The 22,610-nt window shown below is 35.3% G+C and overlaps 1 pseudogene; it reads right to left on the bottom strand.

The window, feature by feature from the left end:
- Positions 1-11,960: 11,960 nt before the first annotated feature.
- On the bottom strand, positions 11,961-13,996 carry LOC148937033 (ATP-dependent DNA helicase PIF1-like; annotated as a pseudogene).
- Positions 13,997-22,610: the final 8,614 nt, after the last annotated feature.

Raw genomic sequence — 22,610 nt, 5'->3', positions numbered from 1 at the left:
ATGTACTTTTATAAATATTATTATTAAAAGTATTATTTTTTAAATAAATATTACATTCACATAGATAGAAAGTACAGCTACATAATTAATTGAAACTTATACAAACATAAATAAAAAAATTTTATACAGACATAAATTAAAATTCTTAATTAAAAGCTCAACATAACACAATCTTTTAGCACACAATCTTTAGCACACAATCTTTTTTAAATAAAACTATTGAAATTACTCTGTGACTAAAACATTTAAATTGCACAACAATAATTGTGAAACATAAATAGCATTATTAATCCGCCCACATATTTGTATTTTTATTTTAAAAATTAAAAAAGGAAAAAATTTATTCAGAGTATTAGTTAGATAATATTATATATCGATTATCTTTTTGCGTTTCTTATCTCTTATGGAAACTATACAAGACAGGATGCAATAAATTTAGCATTGCGCAGATAAAGCATTCTTTTTTTCTTTTTTTTTTCAAATATATATTTTTTAAATATATTTGCGTCATTTATAAATGAACTTTCAAATGGATCAGATTTATTTTTTTTCCGTTGACTGCCGCTAACAAAACATTTTGTCGGAATATTAGACAAAGATAAAGTTGAAGATGATGATGAGTTTTCAATCGAAATTTCTTCATTTATAGCATGAGGTTTATTTAATCGATTTGGAGATAAATTTTTTTGATTATCTTTGTTAGAGATTCCGAGATAATTCCGAGATAATTTTAAGACTTTCTTGGCTTGAAGAAGTAGAATCATAACTCAAAAGATTATCAAAATTTTTATATGTTACTGTGGATAAAGTAGATTGATAACTATTGGGAATATCGAAAGTGCATACAGATTTAAAAGATGTGGATTGATGAACAGTACAATTTGTTAATAAAAGATCAAAGTTTTGATGTTCTTTTGATAATGTTATGTCCGAGGTTTTAGAGAAAAGATAATACCTTCCGTCAGGAGGAGGAGAACTCGGGTGGATGCACAGAATCTTTGTTGCTCTCACAGATCGACATCGTGAGGTCGATCCGCGAGTCGAACGCGCGTTAAGGGGACAGGAATCGGGTCAGCGTCGATGACGTTATAACCCTTACTTGCGCCAGCGCTATCGGTGGTCCGTTTTAGGTCAGAGAACCGAATCTCTTTAACCAGGGATGGACCTCGTACGATCTTCAGGGAGCCGTGAATGGTTCGGGGTCAAGTTTTTTTGGTAAATAAATTGAGACGGAATTCGAGTTAACTATGATTTAATAATAAAAAAAAAGGAAATACAATATGTTAACTCTAAGATTCTACGAAGTGGCGCAAATATTACAGTGTACATTTGAATATGGAAGTATTGGTTACAAAAATTTTATACATAGAACTTCAAATAATAATAAATAAAAAAAATCTGATATCTATATTCCCAATTGTTCTAATTAGGGCAAAAAATTGTAATCGCGAGCATATCGATGGAATCGGGTTGCAGGTGTGACGGGGGATTAGAGTAAGCGCTACGGAAAGCCTTCACTAGAACAAGGTAGGGAAGAGGGTCATGGGAAATGTACATAGAGATAATATCGCGAACTTGGTGTTTTGAGATTTGATCCCAAAACTGACTGTCGGTTTTGAACTTTTTTTTAATGTAAAAAGTTCCAGGAGGTGGATGGGTGGAAGAGCGGGGAAATTGACGGACGAGAATTTTTTCACGTCGAAGTGCTCTGCACTATTTCTCAAAGTCTGCCGCGGAGCGGAGGGCGGTGGCGTATTGGTGTAAAGAGATGTCAGAGAGTCTCGGCTCTATTTCGATTAAGCGCTCCGCGAGTTCCTTGGCGTGTCCGGTTTCGCGACGAATTCGTTTGTTGAGCTTTTCTCGACGGTGTCGCAATGCCCGTTTCGTTCGCTTGTTCGGGATGGCGTTCGTTTGGTTCACTATATAAATACAAGAGTTAGGTGAGAGAGAGAGTGAGGTGAGAGTGGTAGAAGAATTGAGAAATCGTGATAAGACAGCTTCACCGAATCAATCGGCGGCTTGCCAGGTGGGAATGTTGGGGAATCGAGGGAGGCAGCTTCACCGAGTCAATCGGCGGCTTGCCAAGTCAGTATGTGGAGAAATCAGGAAAGGCAGCTTCGCCGAGTTAATCGGCGGCTTGCCCATTTGGAATGTTGAAGAGTTTTAAGAAAGCAATTATGTCAAGATCGCGAATCAAACAGCCAATCTACCGCGGGAAAGGGGTAATAAAAATGGACTTACTTTTGTCGTGGCGAGCGCTGGTGATGGGCGAAAAGTGTGATGCCTACGCTGGATCGTGGATCGTGGATCACACGTGAATAAAGGTATCGCGCACAGATTCTAACTGAGAGAAAAAAAAAATTGGCGACAACTCGGATGGTCCTGTCCATCAAAGCGTGGGACGATGTGAAGAGAGAAGAAGAGAGTGATCCGCTCCAAGTCGCGGTTTTTAAAGGGTTCCGAAGAGGTGGGAATATCTGAGGGCGTGATGGATTTCCGGCGTTGGCTTGTCGAATGATAGTTTAGAAAAATTGTGAGTATAGAGGAAGGAGCGGTGTTCTGTGAATTGTGGTTGTTTTTATATTTCCAGATTTCCTAGCGAATGATGGAATTAGTTAGTGAAAATTTTCCCGCCATTCCACACCCTCAATCATTCAATGGTGTGCCCGCCATCGCTAATCGTTTCTTCTTGATTGGCGTTTCCCTTAGTTTCCCCACCAATTTGGGGAGTGTCACCCTGGAACGAGGATAGAGATACTATCGTACTCTCTCGCCCTCGATGTGCTATACGATATACGATGTTCGAATGTCTCTACGTTTCTTGTCAAATAATCAATCAAATAAAAAAATAGAGAAAAGTAAGACGTAAAATTAATTATTTCATTAATCGTGCAACAAATTTATCAAATTTATATTAATTAATTAACTCAAAACATAGCAAACTTTGAATTTTTAAAAGAATAACTGACAATATATTATAAAATAATTTCATGCATTCTCATATATTACATTATTTTAAATTTTTATAGATAAAATTATATAACGGCTTATAATAAATATTATATGAAAGTATAATGATCATATGTAACGATTTACATTTTCGTTCACAGTATCAATATCTGCTTATTCTTTTCAATTCATACGCTACATGTCAACAATCGTCAGCGGTAAGAATGTAGAGACACTCGAACATCGTATATCGTATAGCGCATCGAGGACGAGAAAGTACAATAGTATCTCAATCCTCTTCTCGCAGTGAATGAAAATGAACTCGATTCGTCATCCTGTTTGATAATTTTACAAATTTTAGAAATATGGCAACAGTGCATTCAGAAATCGGCACTGTACATGACCAAAAGTGTGGAGCAATGCGAAGCACACGCACAAAACATGAAGCACATATATGTGTGGGCTTTGGTTTCTGAAAAAATTACAAGTAAATTTGAGCAGCCTGAGGTGTGCGGTACTCTTTTTTTCGCGGCCGACGCGAGTTCGAGTTCTCCAAGTATCACATTTTTTTTTTAAATAAACGTTATATTTTTTAATACAATTAATCTTTTTTTAATTTATCTTTTATTTTAAACTAAAATATTAATTGTTGCACAATTTTCGTTCGTGATCGGGCCCCGCCGTGACGCACATCCTCCTTCTTATTCGGGGGCTCGAGCCATGTTTGATGCAATCTCTCCTGTCATGCTTCAGGAGGATTATTTGTATATTTGCCAATGGCGTTGGAGGTGTCGCCGTTGCAGTCCGATCTGCATCCATCTAGAGAGAATAGGACCATCATCTCTTTAGAGTACCGATCGTGAGGATTCGAAAGAATACATGTATATATGTATATTGTAATATACGTATATATATATATATATATATATGTATCATTGTATTGTTGACATGTTATTCTAAATACGTTATTTGCGATAAATATCATTACATGCCTTGGTAGTCGAAGGGATAAAGTGCCTGCCCGGTAAGCAGGAGATCCAGGATTCCTGGCTAAGGTGATATTTTTTCGCAAAATAATTACGAATTTTCACGACTGGTCCGTGGTTGGGCCCCGCCGTGACGCATATCCTCCCTTCTTATTTGAATAATAATAAAAAGATAATTAAAAGAGTTTAAAAAATTTTAATTATTTATTATAAAACTTTGAGTATGTGTTACACTGCCGTACAATTATTTTTTGTAAAAGGTTGACATTTCCGTATAATTTTGTGGATGACAATCAATGTAGAAATATATTAAATCAATGTAGAATTTTAAAGGTTTCATCAAAATAACTAGATAAATTGTGTAAAAAAAATTATATAATTTTATTTAAAGAAATAAATTTAAAGAAATTATTTAAAGAAATAACTTTTACATCATTTCGACATATCTATTCAATATGAATTTTTTTTTAATTAAATTATATTTTGCTTAAAATCACAATCTGAGAAAAACTTTCTAGACTTTTTATTTAGTTTTCTAAATATTTAGATCATTAATTAAAAATAGAACATTGTATCCCTAATTGCACATGATATCATTCGAATATTCTACAATCTGAAAGTACTGTGGTACTATGGTTATACATATTATTGCTTATGATACTAGAGAACATTCACATGACATTTTGATGATATATTATTTCTCGTATATTCTTATATATAAACTCATCTCCAGAATATACCGAATATACCTTAGCAGCACATGATATCATACGAATATTCTATATTTCTATATTTCTGAATGTACTGTGATCACACCGAATATACTAAGATTATTCGTATAAAATTTATGTATCCCAAGTAGCAAAATGACGTCATTATGACGATGATTTAAGGTCATTTTTCATCAGTGTACTAAAAAACAACGTAAAATAAACGTAATATTTTTCACAAAATATTATATTATAAATATATTATTATAATTATATTATAATATATTGGCATTTAATCATCATTTTTAAGTCATTTTTAATGAATAAACAATGAAATAACTTTATTAATTACTATCTTTAATTAACTGTAATATATAAATAAGAAAAATATTTCCCATATTTAATACAATTATGGACAAATTCATAAACAAATAACCAAAATATACTCAACAATTTATAAACAATTTTCATAATAAAAACGATTCTCATTAAACATAATATAGGTTTACGGCTCTATATATGTAATTAAATTATCCACAAGAATTACATATGCAATTGAGATTTTAAAATTAAGACTGTTTTATATGACAATATAGTAACATTCATTAACCGATCTATCATATTTTATGTTAAAATTTCCGTGTTCACTTAAGGCCATTGCATGTTAAAAAATTTTAGTCATAATCGTAAGATCATAAGTTTCTGGCACGTATTAATAAATGGAATAATATGAGTGAAAAATCATAATCGCAAAGTCGTAATCGTAGTCGCAAAAATTCCATCATGTTAACGCTTTACGATCAACCAATCAGAAAGTAGTAGTCAGTATAATCTATTTCTTTTGGCAATTATATTTCTATTATTAGTTTGAAAAAATTTTGAAATTCACATTGTACTGGTTCAAAATGTTTAGTGACGACATACATATAATACAACTTTTGTTAAAGAAAGTGTGGAATTGGAAAATTTTTTGACACTTGAAAATGATGAAAATATATTGGTGATTTTATTAGGTGTACAAAAAAGTTCTGAGCTTTAGATTTCATACAACCGAAATAACAATTTAAATTTTATATATCTTCCCGCCCTTTTGCGGTTTTAAAGCGTTGACATTTGGCTTTCTAAAATGCCATACGGTTTGATGCACATAACCCCAAAAATCAGTAGTATTCACGATGGCAATAACAAAAGAGTATATTCGATTTTCCATCCACTTCGCGTTTCATTTGAAGAAAAATGCTGCTGAAGCCATTGCAATGATTTGTGCTGCATATGGAGAGAAAGTTTGTAAGTCATACTACATGTAAAAGATGGTATCAAAAATTTCGCCAAGGAGATTTCAGTCTTGAAGATGAACCGCGTGCTGGACGCCCTCAAAAGATTGAAACGAACGAATTGCAAGCACTACTGGATATAAACTCAGCGCAAACTGAAAAGGAGCTTGCAGAACAGCTTGGCGTTACGCAGCAAACCATTTCCGTACGTTTACATATGGGAAAGATTCAGAAGGAAGGCAGATGGGTTCCGCATGAATTGTCCGAAGACAACAAAAATCGTCGGCGTGACACTGCACTCACTTTGCTTTCAAAATTCTGGAAAAAAGATTGTCTGCACAAAATCATTACAGGCGATGAAAAGTGGATTCTTTATGATAACCCTAAACGTAGAAAATCATGGGTTGACCCTAATCAACCTTCGACATCGACGCCAAAGCAAAATATCCACGCCAAGAAGTTTTGCTCTGTATCTGGTGGGATTGAAAAAGTGTGTTGTATTATGAGTTGTTACAACCGGATGAAACAATCACGGCAGACCGGTACCAACAACAATTGACCAATTTGAGCGATGCATTAGAAGAAAAGAGGTCATTTACTGGCCAAGGACGTCGTAAAGTGATCTTGCTTCATGACAATGCTCGACCACATGTTGCGAAAGCGACTCAGGACCATATCTTTGCGTTAAGCTAAGAACTTCTCCCGCACGCGGCATATAGCCCAGACATGGCGCCTTCCGATTACTACCTATTCTGGTCGCTGCAGCATCATTTGGCTGATACACATTTCGTGAGATTTGAAGAGATACGAAAATGCATTAATGACTTTATCGCTTCGAAGCCGGTGAGCTTCTATCGTCAAGGAATTCGCAAGCTACCCAAAAGATGGCAAAAGGTCGTTGATGCAAACGGGGAATATTTCGCTGATTAATATTTTTTGAATAAAGATTGAATTTTACAAAAAAAAGCTCAGAATTTTTTTGTACATTTAATAAACACACAAAAATTCCTCTCGAGATACGTCTCACTATCAAAAAAAATAATTCTTGCGATAGATAGTTTTGTCGGCACCGACAAATTTATAACATATCAATAAAAATAAAAAATATTAACAAAAGCAAATTCCTAACGGATAAGAAACGCGTCGGATTGTTCGAGGGTGACACTCCCCAAATTGGTGGGGAAACTAAGGGAAACGCCAATCAAGAAGAAACGATTAGCGGCCGTTGATGGGTACACCAATGAATGATTGAGGGTGTGGAACGGCAGGAAAATTTTCACTAACTAATTCCATCATTCGCTAGGAAATCTGGAAATATAAAAACAACCACAATTCACAGAACACCGCTCCTCTCCTTCCTCTATACTCACAATTTTTCTAAACTATCATTCAACACGTCAACGCGGAAATCCATCACGCCCTCAGATATTCTCACTCTTTCGGAACTTTAAAAACCGCGGGAAACCGCTAAAAAATTTGGAGCGGATCGCTCTCTTCTTCTCTCTTCACATCGTCCCACGCTTTGACGGATGGGACCATCCGAGGTTGTCGCCAATTTTTTCTTTCTCTCAGTTAGAATCTGTGTGCGATATTTTTCACCTTTATTCACGTGTGATACAATCCACGATCCAGCGTAGGCACTACACTTCTCGCCCGCCACGACAAAAGTAAGTCCATTTTTATTACCCCTTTCCCGCGGTAGATTGGCTGTTTGATTCGCGATCTTGACATAATTGCTTTCTTAAAACTCTTCAACATTCCAAATGGGCAAGCCGCCGATTAACTCGGTGAAGTTGCCTTCCCTGATTTCTCCACATACTGACTTGGCAAGCCGCCGATTGACTCGGTGAAGCTGCCTTATCACGATTCCTCAATTCTTCTACCACTCTCACCTCACTCTCTCTCTCACCTAACTCTTGTATTTATATAGTGAACCAAACGAACGCCATCCCGAACAAGCAAACGAAACGGGCATTGCGACACAGTTGGGAGAAGCTCAACAAACGAATTCGTTACGAAACTAGACACGCCGAGGAACTCGCGGAGCGCTTAATCGAAATAGAGCCGAGACTCTCTGACATCTCTTTACACCAATACGCCACCGCCCTCCGCTCCGCGGCAGACTTTGAGAAATAGTGCAGAGCACTTCGATGTGAAAAAATTCTACGACCTCGTCCGTCAATTTCCCCGCTCTCCCACGCATCCACCTCCTGGAACCTTTTACATTAAAAGAAAGTTCAAAATTGACAGCTAGTTTTGGGATCAAATCTCAAAACACCAAGTTCGCGATATTATCCCTATGTACATTTCTCATGATCCTCTTCCCTATCTTGTTCCAGTGAAGGCTTTCCGTAGTGCTCACCCTAATCCCCCGCCACACCTGCAACCCGATCCCATCGATATGCTCGCGATTACCAATTTTTTGCCCCAATTAGAACAATTGGGAATCAGATTTTTTTTATTTATTATTATTTGAAGTTCTATGTATAAAATTTTTGTAACCAGTACTTCCATATTCAAATATACACTGTAATATTTGCGCCACTTCATAGAATCTTAGAGTCAACATATTGTATTTCCTTTTTTTTTATTATTAAATCATAGTTAACTCGAAATCCGTCTCGATTTATTTATCAAAAAAACTCGTCCCCGAACCATTCACGGCTCCCTGAAAATCGCACGAGGTCCATCCCTGGTTAAAGAGATTCGGTTCTCTGACCTAAAACGGACCACCGATAGCACTGACGCAGGTAAGGGTTATAACGTCACCGACGCTGACCCGATTCCTATCCCCTTAACGCGCGTTCGACTCGCGGATCGACGACCTCACGACGTCGATCTGTGAGAGCAACAAAAGTTCCGTGCGTTCACGTGAGTTCTCCTCCTCCTGACGGAAGGTATTATCTTTCCTCTAAAACCTCGGACGTAACACATGTAAAGACCGAAAGTATGGAGCAATGTGAAGCATACACACAAAACATGAGGCACGTACATGCACCCAGCGTTTCGGCTTCAGACGGTAGAAGAGAATAGAGACCTGCGTACTGTGTCGCGTTCGACGTGTCGAGAGGAGAGAATAGAAATATCGTATTCTTTCGCTCTCGATGCGATGATCGAGCATCTCGTACGTATCTTGGTTGCCGCTGACAATTGTTGACATATAGCGAATGAATGAAAAGAGTAAGCAGATATTACTAATGTGAACCAAAAAGGGAAATCGTTACATATAATCATTGTACTTTACATATAATATTTATTATAACTAGAACATAACAGCGCGCACTTCGCGCGCGTCACCGAGCTTTTTATATTATTATATAATTTTATATTATGTACTAAGAATACATATGCAATTTTAAAAATATGACAAAACTTGCAGAGATAGATTTATTAGATAAAGAATATGCTATTAACTTTTAATGACAGAAAAGTAATAAATTTCGCATTGTCTATAATAGCTGACAATACTGTAATGCTGTGATAAATTGTTACCAGAAATATGATAAAGTCTGCTGATATACTATGTCAGTAAATTGGCGACAGAAATTGAGTAAGATTTTTGTTACTTTATCATTGTATTTTTTGCATGCAATTTTTATTAATCTGTTGATGTAACATGTCAGCAGACTTTGTTGATAGATTCTGTTACGTCCGGGGCACTTCACGAATTATTCTCTTTCGGAGAAAGATAACGGCTGCTAATCAGAAAACGAAGCGCCTCGAGCGATCTAGAAAGATCCTGAACAAATATACAAAAATTCCTCTCGAGACACATCTCGCCATCAAAAAAATAATTCTTTGTGGAAGACAGCTTTGTCAGCGCCAAAAGATTTATAACATACTAATAAAATTCGAAATATTAACAAAATCGAATTCCTGATGCATGAGAAACGCGTCTGGATCGTTCGAGGGCGGTACTCCCCAAACTGGTGGGAAAACTAAGAAAATGCCAATCAAGAAGAAGCGATTAGCAGCCGTTGGCGGGTACACCAATGAATAATTGAGAGTGTAGAATGGCGGATGAAATTTTTACTAATTAATTCCGTCATTCGCCAGGAAATCCGGAAACATAAAAACAATCACAATCCATAGAACACCGCTCCCCTTCTTCCCCTACACTCGCAATTTTTCTAAACTATCATTCGACAGCCAACACAGAAATTCATCACGCCCTCAGATATTCCTACCATTCCGGAACCCTTTATAAACTGCGACTTGGAGTGGATCGCTCTCTTCTCTTTACTCCACCTTCACGGACGGGACCTTTTGAAGCTGTTGGCGAAATACATTTTCAGTTAGAATTTGTGCGCGAAACTTCAATTCCGTGTGATTCACGATCCAGCCAAGCCACCACAGCTCTCGTCCATCACCTGCGCCCCGCCACAATAAAAGTAAGTTCGTCGTTATTATTCTTTTCCGCGGTTGACTGGCTGTTTGGTTCGCAATCTTAACTTAATTGTTTCCTTAAATCACCCTCACATTCCAAATTGGCAAACCGCCGATTGACTCGGTGAAGCTGCCCTACCACGATTCCTCAATTCTTTTACCTCTCTCAAACTCACTCTCTTTCTTTCTAACTTAACTCTTACATTTATCATAGTCAACCAAACGAAAGTAACGGCCATCTCAAATAAACAAACAAAGCGGGCATTGCGACATCGTCGAGAGAAACATAACAAGCGGATTCGTCGCGAAACCGAACACGCCGGGGAACTCGCGGAGCAGTTGATCAAAATAGAACTTAGACTCGCTAATATCTCATTACAAGAGTACGCCATCACCCTCCGTTCCGCGGCAGAATTTGAAAACCAGTGCACTCCAGAGAACTTCGACGTGGAGAAGTTCTACCATCTCGTCCGCCAATTTCCTCGATCTCTCACACATCCACCACCGGGAGTTTTCTATATAAAATGAAAATTCAAGCTCAACAACGAATTTTGGGAAGAAATCTCGAAACATCAACCTCATGACACCATCTCTCTGTATGTTCCCGTGACCCTCTTCCCCATCTCATTCGCGTCAAAGCTTCCCGTAGCGCTCATCCTAATCCACACCTTCAACCCGATCCCGTTGACACGCTGGCTATAATTTTTTACCACAATTAGAACAATTGAGAATTTAGAGATAAGCGGATTCTTAATTATATAAGTTTTTTTTTATGTAAACGAAAGTTATGTAAACAAAAGTTTTTCATGAAACGAAAGTATTCAAATATACACTCCAACATTTGTGTTCGCTTGCTATTATGTAGAAACGTAGAATTAAGATGTTTGTATTTCTTTTTTTTTTTTTATTATTAAATTATAGTTGTGATTTAATAATATTACCGAATTACGTTTCAATTTATTTAAAAAAAATCTTGACCCCGAATCATTCTCAAACCTGAAGGTCGCACGAGGATCATCTCTGGTTGAAGAGATTCGATTCTCTGACCTAAAAACGAACTACCGACCGCGCTAGCGCAGATAAGGGTTATAGCGTCACCGATGTTGACCTGTTCCCTGTGCTTTTAGAATGCGTTCAACTAGCGAATCGACCTCACTGCGTCTAAAACTACTTTTAATAATAATGAATTATGTGACAGACAAATAGAAAACAGTTTGAATTAAAATTTAATATATTTAAAAATTTTTTATTTTTAAACTTATTTCTTTTTTAATATTATAACTAAATAAAATTAGTGAAATATATAATTAATTATTAATTAATGAAACATTTTTTACATAAATAATGCAAGAAACTTAAGCGTTTATTTTATTAGAATGTTATCCAGTATAAACGCATGTGTTTTAATATTTATTAATAAATTTTTTTAATATTATATATTTACATATAATGTTAAAGAAAATTATATAATAATTATATAAAACATTTATTTACAAATATTTTTAAAAGTAATATATACATTAATATAAAAAGATAAACTGTAAGAGTGCAATGTAATACAGTAAGTGTGTACGTGTTTTAATATTGGGCGCGTCAAGTTTTTGTACGTCGTTTTTTTTTCTTACACATCAGATTTTCTTTTTTATTTTATTTTTATAAATACAAATACAATAATTCAATAAAAATTTTTTGGCAACTACAAATTGACATTAATTTTGGATTGATAACATCTTTTTTCACCTTTGCAAAGTTTCTTTTTTATTTCATATAATTAAAAGTTTGCGCCAATTTTTGATATTATGTTTTTTGTAGAAATAATGAAATGATTTTTCAAATAAAAATGAACTACAAAATAAAATGTATTTCAATGTAAAACTCTTTTTATTTTATTAAATTAGAAGTTGGCGTCAGTTCTTCATATCATATCTTTTGTACCAATATGAAATTTATTATTAAAAAGACTTTTGTAAATGGAAATTTTTGTATAAAATTCTATCTTTTACATAAATAAGAAAACGAGTGCGTGAACTTGGAGTTATTTTTTATCTTTTTTAAAAGGTAATTTTATTAGGATATCACTTATTTTTTAGTAACAAATAGTATTTAATTTAGCATATTTCAAACATTTTTTTACTTTATATATACTAGAAAAAACAATCAGTATTCAGTCATTATTTTTTAATAATCTTTTTTAAAAAAAATATATACACATTTTTTGCTCTTCTAGGTCATTTTTTCTTGTTAAGTTGCGCATCATCAATGTCTATCCATCCATTAGACGTTTCATCTCTACATATACTTGTATAATGACCATCTTCAATAGATCATCCATAATGAAAAATGGCATTTATTACCTTATAAAATTGTTCCCCTACTGATATTGTAATTGTTGGTACTGCACGCAAATTAAATTGATCTATTTTTATTAATTTATTTTCTGAAAATAATTGTAAATAAATGATAAATATTTCTCGTGTTAATGTTAATTCTTTTTTAAATATTGTATCTTTCCCTGTACAATTTTTACATAAGTCATGAGAGTGATACCACCTCGAAAAAGTAATATTTAATAAATCATTAAGATCGTAACTGTCTTTCTTTAAATTAATAATAGGAATTGAAATAAGAATATTATCATTAATAATAACAATTGTATTATCACAAGTTTTGCACCGTATAGTGAAACGTATTTGATGCTTAACTAGATTTTTTATATAATCATATTTTTCACAGATAGCTATGAGAAATTTAGATGCATTTTGTTTTATACAGCTAGAAAAATTACCTCCTAAATTTTGTCGTACTGTAAATGTATTCAAATCAGATATTCCGTTTTCATATCGATTCATTAATATACCTAAAACATTTAATTTCACACTCAAAAATTTTCTAATAACATTTAAATGCAAAAGACATTGCAAAACTGCATTTGTGTAAGATGAAACTTTATCCTTATTTTGGAACCCATGTAGTTTTGGTACCCAAACAGTATTTTTTTGAACCGTTCATGTGATTCTTGAACAAAAGAAATAAAATAACTTTTGATAATGTCCATAAAGTATCTTTTATTTTAGTATATTTTTGTTTTGAAATAGTAATTAATTTCGCTTCTGATTTATACGTTTGTTTTAATCGATTATATTCAATAATTGCATCTTCATTAGCTTTTATAGATGAGGGATCATAATTAATTAAATACAAACCTTCTCTAGATGTTACTCGTGACAAAGCAATATAAACTTGTCCTGCATTAAATACAGAATTACCAATGTCCATAATAGCATTTTGTAAACTTAATCCTTGGCTTTTATGAATGTGATTCCATAACTTAATGATAATAGAAATTGTTTTCTGATAACGTAAGCTCTATCTATCACTTGAAATTTAACGCTGACTCTTTTAATCAAGTATTCTGAACCTGTAGGTAATAAAAGTTTGATCTTTTCTACATATTCAGTATTTATAACTTGAATAATTGATATTACTTTCGCGATTGTACCATTTACCAGTCCCAAATTAGCATCAATATTATGTCTTATCATTACTTTGCTCCAATCTTAATAATAATTTGTTTCGAAAGTCCAGCTGTTCTAGTATCATCTTTATCATTTTTCGATAATACTTTCAATACTTTCTTTTTTATGTATGGAATACAATTTATCGTGTCTTCAACAATTAATAATATTTTTTTGAATTAATACGATTCAACATTGCAGTGTTTAAAATATCACATATAGTATATAACAATTAGGAAATAAATGCACAGTGTCAACTGGTAAATTGATAATAAAATTACATATTTCATTCAATTTTGAATTAAAAGAAGTATTCATAAAGGATACTATATAGAAATATTTTTCTATTTTGAAGAATCAATATTTGTCAATAAATCAATACGAATACGCGATAATAATTCACGATAAGCCATATCTCCTTACTGTCACATATTAATTATCAATTCATCATATTTAAATAATGTAGTCCACAAATTAATGGTTCCTAAAGTGCCAATATATTTATCAATTTTTTCTTTTAATAAATGAACAAAAACAAAATCTTTGTGTATCGGAGGTAATTGAAGAAGATCTCCAAATAAAAGAATATGTTTTCTAGGAAACTAGCCATCATTCAATAGTGTCATATAATATATTTCGCAGATCGAAGATGTATATACATTAAAATTAAATTAGATATCATTGATATTTTATCTATAAATTATAAAAAGTATAATATCATTTAAATCCGCTCGTAGAACTTTCAATACATGATCAGATAATTATTTATATTTAGGAGTATGATCATGTTCAACAGGTAATTGGAACAATTTGTGAATTGTCAAACCGACTATATTAAATGCTGCAATACCTGTAGGTGCTGCTACAGCAGTTTCTTTATTAAGATTTTGTTTTATCCAACATTTAATAGTCTTAATTAGAAAACTTTTTCCAGTACCACTTTCATCGCTAACATATAATCGTAATACTGATTTATTTAATTTAATAGTGCTAATAATATCTATCAAATACTCTCTTTTGATCCATGTTTAATTTTATTATTATTTCAGAAACATCCTCTTCTTTAATTTTAACTCCAAGATCTTTAAAGTTCTGCATGGCTTCATATGCCCGTCTTGCCCGTCTTTATATTTTGCATACTTATTGCATTTTCTGGATCATCTTGAGATGCATTTGTTTTTACAATTCATTATCTATTTCTGAATTAACTATTTTGCAGTTTCAAATGCCGTTAACATATAACATAACATATAATTACAACATACAACATATAACATATTATTTATATTGTTTTATGTTATTAATATGTTTTATGTTATATGTTATTAATTTATATTTTGTTATGTTTTTTTATGTTATTTATGTTTAATTAATTTATGTTTAATGTAATAATTTGTTAATAATTGTTAATAAATGTAAATAATTTGTTGTAAAAATCTAATACATTTATTGTCAATAATCTAATAATATAATAAAAATCTAAATAAATCTAAATAAATAATTTAATTTGTTGTAAAAATCTAATGTAATTTGTTGTAAAAATCTAATTCTATTTTTATTTCTATTTCCATTTCTTATTCTATTTCTTCAATATATTATATATTATTACAATATTACTTACTATTATAAGTGATACACGTTATATCTTCTTTTTTATTAATCAATACGTACAATTTCACACGAAGGACATCTATCAAAGACATATCAAATAAAAAAAATGAGCGCTGCAAGAGCTATCATATAGAGACGTTCATTAGCGCCTCTTGTGACAGAAAAAGGAGAGTCACGACGACGATTAGGACATTTCTTAAATTTACTAATTTGAACTTTGCGTCACGATTGCGTTGCGATATTTCAGTTTGTAGAACACGGACAAAAAAAATAAAAACACTTTTCTTATATAATTTGATACTCAGCTGTCGATTAAGCGTAAAACTTAATCATGCAGTTATTGCTGAAATATGAAAATGTAGACCGAGTTCATCCTGGGGTCTCGCATAAATAGAGTCACGGGCGTCTCGTCGCCGTTCTAACGAACTTCGCTGCAGGTAAACTTGGCGTCAAGACACCACCCGTGTCTCTTGATTATTTATTTATTTATATTAATATAATTATATTTTTAGTAATAATTTATAATAATAATAATAATAATTTATAATAATAATAATTTAAGCATAAATGGCTGAAACAATTATTAGTTAGTAATTATTAATAATTAATGATATTATATGATATATAATATAATTTATATTAACAATAATACAATACTCAATTTAACAATATAATAATTAAATAATTTATAATAGTGAAATTTAAACTTAATTATTTAAATTTAAAGAACTTGTTGCTCCAAAATTTCGGCAACCTGTAACAAAGTAAGAAATTATATTAATGTTATTATATTAACGTTTCATATTCAAGGTATTGAGTGTCAAGCACCTTAAATAGGATAACCATTTTTTATAAATATTTTACAGTATACATATGTAAAAATTTTGAAAATGTAGGATTAAGAGAGTTCACCTATTTTGGTTGTATACATATGTACATATACAATACCATACATACTATTACTTTTGCTCACAGAAATTCATCATCATAAATTTTATAAAATAAATAAATAAATTTTATATTTGCACATGTACATTTTATTATTTTTAAATAATTATAATAATTTAAACTATTTACAATTTTTTAGAAGCACCATCTTCTTTACTTTGACGTCTTCTTTATTCTGTATTTTTTATGTAGTTTGTTTTAAACTTTCATGAAATTGTAAAATTAAAAGTTAATAGGAATCAATGTTCTTTAATAAAAAATGTTATATTAGTAGTAATACTAGGCCGGTTCTAACCCAGGTCCTCCGAGGGGGGGTGCGGGTGTGCGAGGGGGGCGGAGGGCGCGGGGAAGAGGGGAGGGGAAAATCAGAGGCAGCGATCCTTTGAACTGAGCCGTGGGGGAGGAGATAAGATAGTAGGATTCGGTGAAGAGGATATAAACAAATGAATAAAAAAATAGATAAACAAGAAGATAAATACATAGATAAACAAATAGAAAATTGCGACTCAAAGGACATGACGTCGGGGGGGGGGGTACAAGAAAGACGAAACGAGGTGAGATAAACAAATAGGATAAGATAGCAAGGCGATATAAACAAAATGGGCGGCGAAGATGATATAAAAAAATTGGAGATGGCGCGTGGACATGACGTCAGGAGGGGGAGCCACCGCCGCCACCGCCGCCGCCGCCGCCGCCGCCGAGTAAAAAATAAATATTTCTCTCTCTCTCTCGTATACCTATTATCTCTTCCGTTGCGGTTCTCTCTTTTTCTCTTATGGCGAATGTTATTTTTCTAATTATTTTATGGTGGGGAAGAAAGAAATGAAAGAAATACATGTTTTTTGCATATTATATATATATATATATATATATATATTTTTAAACAACAATTGAATACATTTAAGTGTGAAATTTTTTTATTCACATTTTTCTTATACACTAAAAACTAAAGCTAACAGTTCGCAATCGACGAGTTGACGTCTATCGAATGTATCGCAATCGTGTATCGCATTCGGCACTTCCTCGGGATCTGTTACAACAGACACGATGTTGGAGAATCGCTTGGTATCGATCGTATCGACGAATCTGACGAGTCGATCGAACGTCACATCGATACATTCGTCCAGATCAAACATACGGCGCAGGATCGATTCGATCATTGTTACGCGTACGTTCAAAGATTCAAGACATACGAGTGTAACGTCGTTCATCTGGTAAACTCTGACGGTTAACGGTCCGACGCTTATAAAATTATCTTTGTAATCGTTTCGCAGCAATTTGTAGATATTCCACCGCTGCTCGTAGAGTCCCTTCCACGTTTCGAGAGACAGTATCAATTCCCCGATGATTTCCCAGAGCGATCTCCACGTAGCTCGGTGGACCAACGTTGATTCCAATTTCCAGAAATTTGTAGCCCGTGGCCGTCAGAGTGTAACGTCTGCTCAGTAAGCACACCGCGCGACGCTCCACCGAAATACTGTGGAAATTAAATATATAATATTGCACAATATTGGAAAAAAAGAGAAAAAAATAAAAAAAATGCAGTTGAAACTTACGCGTTACATTCCTTCTTTTGTTTTTCGCCATTGTATGGTGCACTGCTTCCTTTGGTGGAATACATTGTGTTGTTCGAATGATGAAGGAGCGGAGTACCTTTTTTGTCGTGCAGATCGTTCGATGGAGGAGGATCGCGTAAATTTTTGACATGGCAAACCGTTAATCCCCCCCTCCTTCCCCCTTTTTTTCTAAGAATTTTATTGTTGCAATCAAACATGTAGCGACATGTTCGCAAAGGAGCGCGATAACAAATTTTTTTCTAGGAAAAACCCGCGAAAAGATAGCTCTTCGTAGAAATCGACGTACGTGTCGCGACGTGTCAAGAGAAGCACTGATACTCCGGCTGCTATAAACAAATGGGGGAGATCTGCTCCGACAAAGAGACAAAGAAATTGTCGATGATATATAATGGGTCATGGGGTGTGCAGGATCACAGTAGATGGAAGTCTAATGTGAGAGAAAAAAAATAGTTGGCGGTGAAAATAGATAATGTGTTAAATATAGAAAATGTGTTTAATATGGATGAGGAAGACTTTGTGAATATAGTGGACGAAGTGTTTAGAAATGAAGAAGAAATGGAAATTGACAATATTGACAATATTGACATTGATATTGAAGAGCACGCATTGTCTGACGATAGCAATTACATAAGTGATCAAAGTGATGACCTTACGGATTACGCAGAAAAAATTGTTACCCGTTCGGAACTCCTTGCGTTGAATAATAATAAAAAGTATTGTTCAATACAATTTTATTATTCAATGGGGTGATGCACTAACTCTATGTGCCGAATGCATGGTTCGTCTGGCGGACACTGACATTGGAATATTGTGTGCCGTTAGGAAGCATGAGATAGATACTCTCAATGCGCTAAACAGCCGATTTTGCTCCAATTGTCAACAGTCTGTCTGTGTGATAATGCCATGCAACATGTGCCCAATTTGCACAAATTGAAAAAAGACAACGTTGTGAACGAGTCATATGCAAGTGCTCCATGGAAGAGTGTAATGTGATATAAAAACAATATGGAAAGGTCATTGGAAGAATTAACAAGTTCTCCGTTATAGGACTCAATCTCTCATCTACCAGTGAACATGGCGGTGTATTTTATAAAGAGACACTATACCCCAACTCCCCATTTCCCGATTCCTCGTTCATGAATTAAAGAACAATTCGACTCTCTGTTTCTCCGTTCCTTCTGAGAGAGCGGAAATAATTCTGGAGGCGTGCACATATTATCATTATAGAGGACACGCATACAATATATTACTACCTCTCTCGCGGCAAAAAGTAGCAGAGATAATTCCAAAAAGCGAGGATAATCATATATGGTTGTTCTATTCCCATCAATCTCCGGACATGTCGGAAATACAATGCTTTATATACTGGCTTCGAGTTAAAGTAGCTACAGAGAAAAAAAAAAGAAAGTAAAAAAAAATGTAAAATTGCTTTGATGAGACAGTACAACAATTTAAAAGAATCAAGATTTCGCAATATGGAACCTAGAGCGAGTGGAACGCGAGCTGCTGGAGCAGTGCAGCCAAGTCGCTACCTTGGTGGAGTGTTTCGCATGGTTGCAACGATGTGAGGAGTGCATCGAACAACTCGAGGAACTTAGCCGTGTTAAACGTCCTCGACTCACCGTTGCAAATAGATAATCTGTGGTGGCGAGGATCGCGGGTGCAAAAGTACAACTAGAAAGACGTTTCGTGCACGTTGGTGAGTACGCGAGTAGAGACACTGGATCTCTCATTTGGCGCGAGATTAATACGGCATTTGAAAGCCGCATATTGACACAGGTGCAGTGATCAATGTGGACTATATCGAGCCGCGACAATTTTTAGAAGACGCTGGTGATGTAGTGCTCGAGCGAGTGCGAGACATTGTACAAAGACACGAAAGTTAACACCGCAATTTAACGGTGAGTTTGTAACGGGCGATAAACGCGCAAACAAAAGTATAAACACTAAAAATAGTGAACTCTTTCGAGTGTCAAATTTGGACGAGTGGTACGAGCAGTATGTTATCGAACTCACGTTGGCGTCGCTCGAAGAATTCCAAGAACGCGACAGTGGACGTTGTCATGGGCGTTGTCGCGAATTCTAAATTTGACTGTAAACGTGAACAAATATAATCCAATGCACGCGGGATGTTACATCGAATTACCGCGGGAAATTATGTTAAAGCGAGCGGTGATCAATGTACGATCCAAGGACAATGCGTGTTTCGCGTGGTCGGTGATCGCGGCTCTGCATCCGGCTGAAAGGCATACGGATCGGAAATTGTCGTACCCGCATTATACGACAGTGTTAAATTTGCAAGACATTACGTTTTCCGATGACGTTAGATCAAATAAAGAAGTTTGAACGAATCAATGACATCTCCATTAATGTTTACGACTTCGAGGGAGGAAAGGAGATTCTCCCGATACGGCTGATATCAAGGAAGATGGAGAAGCACGCAAATCTATTGTACGTGCAGGATCCGTGCGATGACAACGCGGGACACTTCGCGTACATCAAAGATCTGTTCCGTCTTGTGAGCTCGCAACTGAGTAAAAAAGAACACAAAAAATACTTTTGCGACCGGTATGTATTTTAACAAATTTTATTATTTCTCTTATAAAATTGTTTATTAAAAAATCATATTTTCCGTTTGCAGATGCCTACATTACTTCAGTTTGTCTGAAAAATTGCAGTCACATACAACGGACTGCGAAAAGATGAACAATTGCGCCATCCGAGTGCCGAGCGAGGACGACAAGTGGCTCGAATTCAAGAACCACATGAATAAGGGACGACTTCCATTCATCAGTTTACGTGGACTTGGAGTGCGTATTACGGCAAACGGAACCGGCAGAGAAGGAAGACGCATCGTACACTTATTAGCAGCACGAGATATTTAGCATCGGATACTACGTGCGATGCTCGTACGACGACGCGTTATCGGTATATCGATTTCGTCGTAGCGAAAACTGCGTTGCGTGGTTCGTTCGGCAATTCGAAGACTTGGCGTATCAAGTAAAAGTTCTGTTATCCGTGAATGTCTCCATGGAAACGTTGTCGAGAAAGCAGTGGGAGGCATATCATAGCGCGACGCGTTGTCATATTTATAAAAAACCATTTGCATCGGACGACACGCGGGTACGCGGTCATTGCCATCTTACCGGTCGTTACCGTAGTCCTGCGCACTCAAATTGTAATCTAAATTATAAAGGTTCATATTGCATTCCCATAGTATTTCACAACTTATCCGGTTATGACGCGCACTTTATCATTACAGAAATAGCTACGTTCGAAGGCAGGATCGACGTGCTGCCGATAACAAAAGAAAAATATATTTCGTTTACAAAACATGTTCAAGATACCACCGAGAGATCAGATTCACGAAATTGCGTACACCTGCGGTTCATAGATTCGTACAAATTTTTAAATACCAGCCTCGATAAATTGGCATCTTTTTTAACGAAAGAAAAATTGAAAATTTTACGTTCCGAATTTTCCATGGTATCAAAGAACGAAGATCTTGACTTGTTGACGCGCAAAGGTGTCTTTCCATACGAATACGTGGATCACGCGGACAAGTTACAGGACACGTGCCTACCACTGTGCGAATCATTCTATAGCTCGTTGATCGGTGATACAGTGTCGGAGAATGATTACGCGCACGCCGCGAATGTTTGGCAGCGGTTCTCCATCCGAACGCTCGGCGAACAGCGATCTATATCTCAAGATCGATATCTTGTTATTGGTCGACGTTTTTGAAAATTTCCGCGAAAGTTGCGTCGCGAGTTATGGACTCGATCCCGCTCATTACTACACATTGTCAGGTTTCACGTGGGACGCCATGCTGAAACATACGCGTGTAAAATTTGAGTTGCTCACCGACATGATTATGTTTATCGAGCGCAGTATACGCGGCGGTCTCAGTCAATGTTCCGGCAGATACACGTAGGCCAATAACAAGTACATGTGTCCGTCGATACCGTCGTCATATCTTATGTACTTTGACGTAAATAATCTGTACGGATGGGCGATGTGTCAACCGCTGCTCTATGCCAAATTTCAATGGATAGAAGACATTGAGAACTTTGACGCGAGCGCGATCGCTCCGGATTCGTCTACGGGTTATATTCTCGAGGTCGATCTCGAGTATCCGCATCATCTGCACGATCGACACACTGATCTACTTTCTGTCCGACGCGCGATAAACCACCCGGCACGCGACAGGATAAACTTCTCGCAACGTTATACGATAAGAAGCGGTACGTCATCCATTATCGCAACCTGCAACAATGTACGCGCCATGGTCTTCGTAAAGATACATCGCGTACTACAATTTGCTCAATCCGCCTGGCTCCGCGATTACATCGAACTCAATACACACTTTAGAACGTGTGCAAAAAATGATTTCGAAAAAAATTTGTACAAATTGATGAACAACGCGGTATTCGGTAAAACAATGGAAAATGTGCGCAATCATGTCGACGTTAAACTTTTGACCAAATGGGACAGACGGTATGGCGCGGAAGCAATGATCGCGAAATCAAATTTCCACAGCCGCAGCGTCTTTGCGGAAAACTTAATCGCCATCGAACTGCGTAAACTCGAAGTGAAATTCGACAAACCGATTTACGTGGGTATGTGTATACTCGACATATCGAAAATCTGCTTG

The sequence above is a fragment of the Pogonomyrmex barbatus genome, unplaced genomic scaffold (assembly GCF_055798465.1).
Source record: "Pogonomyrmex barbatus isolate J1 unplaced genomic scaffold, ASM5579846v1 scaffold17, whole genome shotgun sequence".
NCBI classification, from domain to species: domain Eukaryota; kingdom Metazoa; phylum Arthropoda; class Insecta; order Hymenoptera; family Formicidae; genus Pogonomyrmex; species Pogonomyrmex barbatus.
The sequence above is the reverse complement of the archived record's forward strand: the minus strand, read 5'-3'. Positions and strand labels throughout refer to the sequence as shown.